The sequence below is a fragment of the Dermacentor albipictus genome, chromosome 1 (assembly GCF_038994185.2).
Source record: "Dermacentor albipictus isolate Rhodes 1998 colony chromosome 1, USDA_Dalb.pri_finalv2, whole genome shotgun sequence".
Classification (NCBI taxonomy): Eukaryota; Metazoa; Arthropoda; class Arachnida; order Ixodida; family Ixodidae; genus Dermacentor; species Dermacentor albipictus.
In genome coordinates this window covers 467883757-467893180 of record NC_091821.1, presented here as the reverse complement: position 1 = coordinate 467893180, position 9424 = coordinate 467883757, and the positions used below count along the sequence as shown (strand labels likewise).

The following is a 9424-nucleotide window of genomic DNA, read 5'->3' as shown; positions in this document are numbered from 1 at the left end:
TACGAAATAGTGCGGCCGATGGCAAAATACAGCACCTAGAATAGAGTGAGGACCGGGCCTTCTGTTGAAAAGAGAGCGTTTGAGAAAAAGGCGACTTCGTGATCCGTATGCGAGCTCCACACACCGTGTACGACAGCAAAACTTAGCAGAGGTGTTCACAGCAGCATATGCTACCCGCGGACTAGGTTATCTCACCAAGTTTGAAAGGTGTTCAAGGCCCCCTTAAATACATAGAAGCATTTAAGCACAAGAACGCAAACATTCAGAGCCAGCATGACAGGCAGCAATGTATGCATATTTAAATTCTAGTCATGTGATAAAATTGAAAGTTTTTATATTACCTGCTGAGATTGTAAATGTGGCATTTAATACAAGTAATACTTTAGGATCTCCTAAACATGACTACTGGCTTGTAAATGTCTAAATATCCAGCACAGCTGTATAATTGAGCCTTTACATTACCATCAAGGTCTCTAATTACTAAAGAAATCCTAAAATTAGCAGCTCTGAAACCTAGGGTAATCTGGAGCAAATATTTTAAATATGCACATTCTATTGGAATGTCAGGTTATTGTAAGTTCACACTATTCACACTTAACAAACTATTCTTATAGAATAGTGTGTTTGCAGTCTTTTGCTTCGTAAATTGGGAACTTGTTCCATTGAAGAAATATTCATATTTATTTTTGTTCTGGAGTGGCTGTTGCAGGCAGGTAATTTTTGAGCTCACAGTCAGGTTTGTTAATTTATTATGTATCTTTCCTAATACAAAATAGCACGCGTTTTGCCATATTATAGTGGTGACACCATTGAGATTTTATTACTGGTTAGAGTTTTTGAACTTGCTCAAGCATGTGTTTTTTCAGATGCATTATGCCATTGTTGAACTCACCAAAACTAAAGAAGTGGAAGTTGTTCCTAAAAGTCGGACCTCCGACGACAAGTATTGGTGGCCAGCTCACGCGAAGCCCGGAAAGCTTACTTCAATGGTGAAAAAATCACACCCGGTGGAATCAACGTGGAAACAGTTTGACATTTCTGTCAAAGGGTTATTTGGTAGGTGCCACGTTTGGGTATGGTGATTTTCTTACAAGAAAATGAGAGTAAGAACTTGACCAATGCACTGTCATTTCTTGTTCAGCTACATACAACCATGCACGTAAAAAGCTGAATAAAAGTCAGTTCACATCGGACCTGAGCAGTGACTCTGACATAGTTCAGAAAAGACGTCGCAGAGCGCGATTTATATACACAGATTCGGATGAAAGTGACTCGCAACTTTCTCTAAGCTCTGTGAAACAGCTGCAAGCCTCAGAGGTTCCAGAACATTTTTCGCAGAGTGCGTTAAATGTGGTCACTACAGCTTTGTAACACAGCAAAATATAGCTGCTGTAATTAAAATATAACGATCACTTTATTCATATGATGGAGCCCCTTTAAAGCTTTCTTGTAGTTTATGATTGCTTGCTCTGTCTTACATCTGTGAATGTGTCCCATGTTTTTTCCATCTGTGCAAGAGAGCTGTGTGGGTACAGCAGTGCCATTCAGGTTCTATGAGCCAAATCCAGTACCTGAGTAATTGTTATTACTGTAGTGCTTGTGCAGTTTGTAAGTGTTCTTATCAGCAAGAGTAGGTTGTCATTAAGGGGGGGACATGGCATCTGGAGGTTTCTTAATTTGTTTATTAAGCATATTCAACCTAAATGCACAGATACATGTATTTTCTTGTGCTGATTTAAAAAATGCAATTACTTTTTTGTGGCTTAAGTAATTAATAAGATAACTCAATGTTCATTACCATGTTTTGGTGAAACGATGGATAAAGATATACTGGCCAGAAAGTTATACATTCTGCTTTCCACTTGTGCAATAAATATAAGGATTGCGGTGCTGCAAGCAGTTTTCCAATCCAACAACAATTTGCAAGTTAGCAGCTCATTGAAGTTCAGTGTTTACAGCACAGCTACTAATAAAAAGAAAACAAAGCAAACAAAAATTACGGAGGTAGACAAATAAGAATGCTTGTAGCACTTCAAGCTTTATTCATTTAGCTGCCTGTAGCAAAAAAAAACTACAGCTGCAGCTGTTCTACAGATCGAGATAGTGTTGCTCTGAACGGGCAAGGTGATTAAAAAGCTTGTTTTGAGAAAATCAAGAAAAACGAAAACAGCTCGATTTATTCAATTATATTGTAAAACCTTTACGCATTACCAGCTGTAACTGGTTAGTCTCTCTCTGGCACATAGTTTGAGAATTGTTGCCTGTGTGGTGTTTTTTGAGGGCTTGATGCATGTTTTCAGCTGATGAACGCTTTCGAGCTGAAGCTTAATTTCAATTGCTGCTGATCATTTTTCAGCCATGCGATCACTGCATAATGAGCTGGGGTTGAGGCTTTGATGTTCCCTGCATTAAACTGCACTGCCTCCGCCACAGCTGCCTGTATGGCGAAAAGAGGCATGGCGATCTTTTGGTGCAAGAGGCCAGATAACCGAGTGGAGGCTCTCGTTGCTGTTTTGGGTCTTTCCCCTCTGGCACCTCTCAAGCAACTTCTTGTCACTCAAATGCTCGTAAATAGGCAGCAATGTCTGGCAAACATGAAGGGGCAGGTTGCGAGGATGCTTTAGTGCTGGCTCGCCCCTAGCCTCTGCGGCATTTTTACAGCACCACAAGTTGGGGCCCGTTGGGCAAAATGTGTGGTTTGATTCAGTCATTGGAGGTGATATGATAGTAATACCCCTTCCACAGGGGCACAGAAAATGACATTAACTGGCTAATGCCTTAAACATTAATGTCATTCGTGGGGTGCCACATGGACATGCTTCATGCCATATTCGCGACGTAGTGCATTCTCATAACTCACTTTGCCGTCAGATGCGTACTCTCGTTACCAATGTCTCAATATTCTGACGTGACTATGCGAATTATTAGTGAAGAACAATTGATATATCATTCACTTTTGTTTAAACAGAGCTCTTTTTCCGCGGCGTAGTGCGTTCTTACAATTATTACAGCTCACTTAGCCATCGAATGTGTACTCTTGTTTCCAATGTACCCGCCGTAGCCATGGTGACCACATTTTGACACTATTAAAAAACTTGTAGATGAAAACAACTAATATATTCTTCACTTCTTTCAAAAAGGAGCTCTTTATTTTTATAGAGATCAGCAGGCAATTTTGCCGCTATGAAAAAGGACGTTTTTTATAGGCTTGTTTTAAATCCAGTAAAAAATCTCGACAAATCCAGGAAAAAGCAAAGCAAGAGCGCAACGTTTGAACACATTGTCCTCTCGAGCAACACGATTCGTATAGTCATTCACGGGCGTTCTTTTTTCTGTGTGTGTGAAAATGGATGGAAACAAGGACCGCACCAACTGGACCGACAGTGAGACTGAAGCACTCATAAACTTATGGGAGGAAAACCTCGGCCAATTACGAAGCCACAAACGAAATGGAAAAGTGTACGAGGCCATAAGAGAAACCCTAGCAGAGCTAGGTATAATTAAAACTAAAATGCAGGTGCATTCAAAGATAGAAAATCTGCGGTGGAAATACAGGTAATTTATTTCTTTGCAAACTTACTTCATGTGTTTGCACTGACGACGCATTCTAATCTGCCTGTCAATGCCAGTACAATGTGTATTTTATTTACCTTTTGTGTGCGTGTGCTAGTGTTTCGCTAGCTTTGAATCGTATTGCTAAAGTGTGATAATAGCGAAAGCAAGTAGCAGCGCTTGCATTAACCATGCATGCCCGCACGCCCTGCTTAGACGGTTATTATTATTATTATTGATTCTGTTATTGACGAATCCATTGTGTAATGCGCCAACTACCCCAACAGCAAGCACTATTAGAGAATTTAGACATTAAGCCACCAGTTGATTCAAAACCACTAGAATATAGTGCCGTTTTAATGTTGGTGTGGGATTAATGACATCTTGCGGTTGCAGGAACTATACCCAGAAGACCACTGGCCAGGGAGGGATCCCATAGAAGTACTATTGGAAAATCCATAGTTTCCTGGGATCCCTTCCATCAAACAACTTGGAGTTGGTGGTGGAGAGCAGCTGCCAGGCACCAACTGTTAGCGAAGTGAGTGCATGGATAAGTATGTCAATTTTTTACATACATGCACAGGGAAACTTCACCAGAATGTTTCAATTTATGAAAATTTGTGTTATTTTTACTTTCATGCTAACAAAGTTGTGTTCACTGATGTCAGTGATTTCTGCTTTCACGAAACTATGCAGATCATTCGAGGCATGGAAACTGGCAATTCCGTGCCTGCTGACGATGTGGCGAGCTTGTATATCGACTGGGTTAAAACAGATGATGAGCCACCCGCAATATTGGAGCCACCAACAAGCTGCCCCTCATCACCGATGACAGCACTACACAGCAATGAAGTGCTCAGCACCCCAGGACGGCAACCAGCAGGAGCAAAGCGCAAGCGCTGTGCTGCCAGCAGCGCTTCCAGTGAAATACGACAACTTATATCAGAGCAGCGGACTCTAAGAGCCATGTTGGAGCAATCCATTAAAGATGAGGAGTGCCACGAGCGGGAGCTTCGGTTGCAGGTAGGTGCGAAAAGAGAGCAAGAGCTCATCAACATAATGAGGACATTTTCTTCATTTAAAAAATAGCAGGTGTAGAGATGTATTTTTTTATGTGTGATATTTTTCAATGATTTTTTTTATACTGCAGTGCAATGAAATGTGATATTTTTTTATTAAAGTGTTATAATTCTCATTTTTAAACTGTATGTGAAATAAAATTGTGATATTTTTTTATTGGTGTGATGTCTGTTAGTGATTTTATTTGTACATACAAAACAAACAAGGTGCAACATTCTGATTCATCACAGTAATGAATCATTGACTTCATGTTCTGTGGATGAATAAGTGCATAAAAACAAGACAATAGAAATACAGCTAGAACATCGTTTATTGCAGAACACAAGATGGCATAAAAAGGCATTTAGAGAAATTCATTCTAGCCTGACAGGAGAACAAGGATTCATGATAGAGTCTTCTAGAAACTCAGCATTATGCGATTTTTCACCGATTTTCTTTAAAGAAATATTTTGCTAGAGCAGCCCGAACAGCATGTCCACTGCTGGCTTGAGCTTGTGTGGTGTGCTGCGGGCTGCGGCTGCTCATACAGCACATCTGTCGCAACTCGTTCAGCATTCATGTGCAGCACATCGCACCGACGTTGAAGGGGTGAGACACATTGTGTTTATTGACGCACAGGTAATACACAGGCAAAGGAACGGTTCTTCAGTAATTTTCAATAAAGAGACATTGCGTGTGAAAAGTGACCTCACAGTTGAGGTGCATGTCTTTGGCAGGCCAATTGATTGTGCTGCTGTTGGTGTAAGTTCGTTTGCCACGTCGCCATCCGATATCGAAGTCATGCTCAAAACCATTGATAGCCTTAACGTGTGCTGGGGAGGGCCGAGTTTAAAGGACTTCGCGAGTGTGCATCCAGAGTGTGCTTCAGTAGACTCCCAGAAGAGCTGGATACACAACAAGTGCCTACTACTATTGCCTGGAGGAGCCATATGTCATCACTGCAGCGGTCTCGCTGACACCTTGAGGTTGCACGTTGATCGCCAAGCTGCGAAAGCGAAAGAGAAGCAACCATGGAAACGCATCAGGCTTTCCGTGCAGCCTTTCCAGCAGGAAAAGCTCAAAGCTTTGCGCCGGGCAAAATCAGCGCTCCAGCTGTCACGAGCGCGACTTATTAAGCGCAACAAACTGTTGATCAAGCATATACAAGACACCAGGACAGAGCTAATAAAATTGCAGGATGAAGACGTCAATGATAAACTCCAGGCACTGGATATGCCACCAGCGCAGCTGCTTTTGTTAGAGGAATGCATTCCAGCTGCCAAAAGCACAACAAAAAGAAACCGGCGATACACAGATGACTGGATTCTCTTGTGTCTCCTTCTACACATACGCAGCCCTGCTACGTACTCTTTTTTGCGAAGCAACGACATTTTGCCTTTGCCATGTGTTAGTAGTGTAAGGAAGTACATCAGCATGGTGGGCTTGAAATGTTGTTTTGATGAAAGCTTCCAAGCCTTGAAGCTGAAAGTCTCTAAGAAAACTCCCTTTCATTGCCGAGGAATGCTGATAATGGATGAAATTCAAGTGAGGAAAGAAATGGCTGTAAACTCAAAAACGATGACCTATGCTGGTCTCGTCGATCATGGGGAGAGAGAAAATCAAAGGAGTGAGCTGGTGTATCACGGTCTTGTTTTTGCTTTTTCTCCTTTCGGAGAAAATTATTTACAGCCGGTGGCTGTGTTTGCATCGAAAGGGTCAACAAAGGGAACGCTCCTTGCTCAGCTCTTGATTCAGTGTATTGTACACATAGAGAAAGCCGAATTGTTTGTCGACGGAGTTGTGTGCGATGGTGCTTCTACGAACCGTGCGATGTGGAAACAGCTCGGCATCAATGGAATACTCGGACAAGTGGTTAACTGCTTTGAGCACCCAACGGACACTTCAAGAAAGTATACGTTTTTTCTGATGCACCCCATCTCTTTAAGTGCATTAGGAACCGTCTATACGACAAGAAAGTTCTCAAAAAAGATGGCCACTTTATTAGATGGTCGTGCTACGACGCTGTGTTTGTTGCCGACAGCAAGAACACTGGTGCGCTTTGAGTCTGCCCCAAGCTTTCTTACAACCATGTGACACGTCGAACATGCTTACGATGAGGGTAAAGCTGTCCACACAGCTTTTCAGCAATTCTGTTGCCAAAAGAATCATATTTTATGCACGCAGAGGTGTGCCACGGCTGGCTGATGCAGAACCGACAGCTAAATTTACACTTTTTTTGAACGACCTGTTCGACGCTCTAAACTGCCGGAACCCTGCAGAGGGCATTCGACCAGGAAGCAGAGATTTCAGTACTCTCCAAACTGCATCTGAATGGCTTGACACATGGGAACAACAGGTTGTAAACGGTGACATTCCAAAAGACCTCTTTTTGACCCAGTCGACTGCCGAAAGTTTGCGCGTTACGCTCAAATCTGTCCAACAACTTTCTACCTACCTGCTAAGACTGTGGTTTCAAGTACGTGTTGTCGGCCAAAATGAACCAGGACCCCTTAAATGCTTTTTCGGAATAATCAGACAGGCGGGAGGTGAAAATGAACATCCGACCTTTCACACATTCTTCCCGTTATACCGCATGCTAAGCATGTATTCTTTGTTAAAACCTCCGCAGTTTGGAAACTGTGCAGCGCCTGATAACAGTCAGGGTGCCGTTGTTACTCTGGCGGATTTAAGGAAGATATATCAGAGTTCAGGTATGGAGCAGCCAAACTGCAAGAATTGAAGCAGAAGCTTGGTGGGCTGATCGAGGAAGGAAGCTGGGAATGTGATCACATATTTGAGTTACACGACTGTGACGCAGACGTTGTAGACTGCATTGTATACTACGTCACCGGCTCTGTTTCAAGAAAACTCGCAAATGAGGCCTCCTGTACGATTTGCAAGGAGGCACTTGAGGGAACAAAAGGGATCGCAAACGTACTTGAAGCTGACCTGGTGAATTTAAAAATGAGAGGCAGGCTGACGCACCCGAATATGCATCTTTTTGATCTCTTCAAATACTGTGACAAGAAGTTTGGAAAATATGCGAGTGACAGACATGCGTTCGATAGGACAATTGATGCCGTTCTGGAAAAGTTCCAGTTTACATTTCCATGCAGTCTTCACAAAGAAGACATGCTTGCGAAACTGATCTGCTACTACGTGTGCTTGCGTATGCATCAATACTGCAGCCAGTTGAAAAGCCAGAAAGACAAACAGAGCCAGGACATGCGAAAATTGTCAAAAGTTGTGTGAGCCCGTGGTTCGAAGCGACTGCACGAGTGCTGAAATTTACTTTGCCGTGCCATATTTTCCCTCACTTTATTCTCCCACATTAACCAGTTGTTTCCGGACTTGTGCTTCTGTCAGAATTGTTCAATGAATTTCTAAGAGCTTTGACTTCCATGCAGTGAAGCGTCTTTATGACCTTTGCGGGGCGAGTATGAATATTATTCATGTTATTGTAATATCACGCTAACATCCGAGGCGGTGCGCCTGTGTATCTTTTCGGCATTGGTATGGGTCTTTTCCTTGCACAGGGTAATGTTCGGTAATACCTAATAACTGGCAGAGTTAGTACGAAGCCTGCAATGCATGCCATCAACGCCACGTCGTGCTAGGCCCTCGCATACTGATTTCGACGCTTTGTTTAAAAGAGGTGAAATGTTTTTGTGTAAATAAAGGACACTTTACACACCCCAAAGTAGTATACCAGAAGAGGGAAATCTTAAGGCCAGTTAACCACGCAGTTCAAGGAAATACAGGCCCAACGCAACGTATAGGGCTCACGCCGGTGTGGCCCGGTCGCTCGCGGAGCGGGGAAAAGTTGTTCGTGCTATCTGTCAGCTGCCTCCAAAAGTAGAATGTTATGACAGGGCGCTGGGCGCGGGCGTTCTCTTACCTAAACTACTCTTACAGCGTGGTGGCGGCACATCAGTGCCACCAACAGTAAGGCTTGGGTGCCCAAATTTAGGTCCCTCAATAACTTTTGCCAGTGGCGAGCTTTGAAACACATGGGAATCATGGCATCTTCTTGGGAAGCCAATGCTAGTGAACCTAAATGTGTACTTGTGATCCACCAAAGCCATCAGGATCACACTATACCTGAAAGCTAAATTGAAATCGTAGTCACTGACCAATCAACCAAGTCCTGTGACAATAACGGCAGCATACACTTCAAGATACAGCATAAAACGCTAGTCCATTTGACAGTTTCTTGCAAGGGCATACACATTTCATTGGCACATGTCACGAAGAGCAGTTGAAAGCTTGCAGATGTCACTTCATCCTGTATTGGTTTAAAAAGGAGACTGGGAGAAAAAAGCAACAGAGGGAAAAAAAAAAGGAAAAGGACAAGACAACAAAACAGACACAAAAACACATGGAGAAACAGACGGAAAAACACGATGGAAATACAGGTGGATAATGAAAGGCATGCAAAAAATTATAACCGAAGTGGTAATGAAACTGGGGTTGGTTCCCACGCTAGTTTGCTGGGAGCCTTGTATTTTGGTTTCCCTTTTGTTTTCCCCAGCTGAGGCCATTTATGAGCCGGAAAATTGGTAGCATTGGGCTACAAAATTAAAAAAAAGGAGTGACGCGCGGAGAGGTAGGAACGTAAGGTTATGACAACATAAACGAAAAAAAAGGAAAAAGGGAGATAATAATAATAAAAAAAATAAGGAAGAAAGAAAAATGGAGAATAAAAAAAGGATATGTAAAGTAATAATAATAAAATAACATAACGAAACAAAGGGGTAATGAAGGTAAGAAAGGGAAAAGAGAGATAGAAAGCTGCAAGAGATGAAAGCTGATG

General features: G+C 42.5%; 1 protein-coding gene across 2 annotated transcripts in view; it reads right to left on the bottom strand.

The window, feature by feature from the left end:
* Positions 1-5035: 5035 nt before the first annotated feature.
* Positions 5036-9424, bottom strand: part of LOC135909812 (THAP domain-containing protein 11-like) — a 96436-nt gene continuing 92047 nt past the window's right edge. Inside the window, exon 7 of one of the 2 annotated variants that reach the window (XR_010566810.2) lies at positions 5036-5617. The gene's annotated coding sequence lies outside the window, so the exon portion shown is untranslated. The remainder of the gene's footprint in view (positions 5618-9424) is intronic. The other variant, XR_010566809.2, reaches the window with a different exon arrangement.